Here is a 2,257-nt window from a genome sequence, read left to right as displayed (position 1 = left end):
AAAGGGATAAAAAATTTAGTGATACAAGGCATCATGTGTCGTGCTTCTCCACATGCAATGATACCCACACCAGGAACCTTTTTACCATCATGAATTAGAGGCCTATTAGTTTTGGTCCTGTTTCACCCATGGATTCCCAACATGCCCATGGAAATTAATGTGTCATGTCATGGGCCTTTAAGGTCCCGATGCATCCATGTGGACATGCAAAACTATTTTCAAAAAAGGGATATGGACCCTAAAAACAAGGCTCCTAGTTTCAAAACTTCACAATCCACTACATGTTATCATCTTCTAACTCTATCAAGAATTGGAACAGAGAGAAGCATTGATATTTTGACCTCAAATAAAACATTGAGATAATTAATACCTACCTAATTTTCAATGTTTTTTCAATGGAAATATCAATTCTATGGGTGCTACAATCAACCTGCATCATGTCACTTTCATTCATTTTTCTCAACCTTGTAGTGAACCTCCACACCTTGGAACCACCTCCAAAACTTGCAAGCGCCTCTCCCTCTCTTCTTGGGCCAGACAGACATCCATTGGAGTCAGGAGACACATACCCAGCTCCAAAAAATGAATTTGTGCACCATGTATGTTGTTTTTGTTTTTGTTTTTTCAAGTTTTTCTTTCCCTTCCCCATCATCTTTCAGTTTCCCTTCCCTTCCCCTTTCCCTTTTCCTTCCCCTTCCCCTTTCCCTTTCCCTTTTCCTTGCCAACTTGTCTCATTCCTTTCCTTTTCCCCTTCTCCCTTCTCTCTTCTCCTTTTCCTTCTCCGTTTTCCTTCTCATTCCCCTTGTCTTCTCCTTTGCCCTTATCTCTTCTCCTTCCCCTTCTCCCTTCTCTCTTTTGCTTTTCCTTGCCCAATCATTGACAGACTTGTGGCAAGAAGCTGAAGCATTTTTGGCAAACATAAGCCAAGAAGAAGAAGCTCCCAGGTAAGAATCCAGAAAAGTTGATTTCCTCACAGAAGTCCTTGAACCAATCAAGATAGCATCTACTCATGTCAAAATGGAACCAATCCCTAAACATTTGATCTTACAAATTACAGAAGAAATACTTCCATGGATGGAAAAGGAAGAACCCAAAACTTCTTCTCTTGTGAATATTGTAGAAGAAATCCAAAAGTGAGAGTACAACTAGCTCAACCCAGTGGATAATGATTTATCCTACCCAATTTTGACAGACTTGTGGCAAGAAGCTGAAGCATTTTTTGCACATAAGCTAAGAAGAATAATATTTTAGGCAAGAATCCAAAAAATTTGATTTCCTCACAGAAGTTCTTGAACCAATCAAGATAACACTTGCGCATGTCAAAATGGAACCATTAGATGATGTAAGTAATAATACTTCATCCTTGATAAGGACTATAGGAGGAATCTAGACATTTGATCTAGATGGTGCCTCAATAGAGCAAAAAAACAAACTTGTGCAACAAATGATTGGATGGTTAGAACTTAGAAGCACAATTGAAAGTGCATGGGAAAACACCAAAACAAGTAGTCCAAATACTAGAATCAGGGCTAGTAGGATCACTAAGATTCTAGTGGGATACCTTATAAAAAACTACAACAAACATGATAAAACAAGGAGGATGGGAATCATTCATAAAAGCAATCATTGCTAAATTCATAGACCCTGGCAAAATAGTCTGTGAAGATGCATCAAAAATCTTCCTCCAAGGGAGAATCTATGACCTATTAAAAGCTCAGGAGTTCTTTCAGGCCCAACTATCATACCTATATATGTCAAAATAGGCCCATAACCCACCTTATAAAAGATTCTATCTCATAGTGGCCAAAATCCATCCGAGAATTGACATATAAGTTGATCAACCAAGCACAAGTAACAATAGAAAAACTATCCTTCACAACCATTCATAAGCCTATTATGAACATCATATATACATCTTGCTCTCAGGTTTGCAGAAAATGGCGAAGGAATTTTTGGCATAAAAAATGGTCTACAATAATTATATCCCTTCAAAAGATTGGGGATGCAAAAATAGAGCAGAATTCTCATGTTCTTCCCATTGAAAGAAGAAACAATATCCAAAATACAGATGGCCTAGAAAAGAAATCCCACAAAAGAAGCAAAGATGCTTCTTATGCAAAATAAAAAGAAAGGTTTTTTATCTAGACGCATGCTTCCTCTGTAGCAAAAAGGGGCACTTTGCCAAAGACTGCCCAAAATCAAAAGGAAAAGGAAAACATGTAAAGTGACTATCCTTAATTAGAATATGAATATGTGA

Source organism: Dipteris shenzhenensis, chromosome 26 (genome assembly GCF_047967505.1).
Source record: "Dipteris shenzhenensis isolate YYH24624 ecotype China chromosome 26, Dip_SZ_1.0, whole genome shotgun sequence".
Lineage (NCBI taxonomy): Eukaryota > Viridiplantae > Streptophyta > Polypodiopsida > Gleicheniales > Dipteridaceae > Dipteris > Dipteris shenzhenensis.
The sequence above is the reverse complement of the archived record's forward strand: the minus strand, read 5'-3'. Positions refer to the sequence as shown.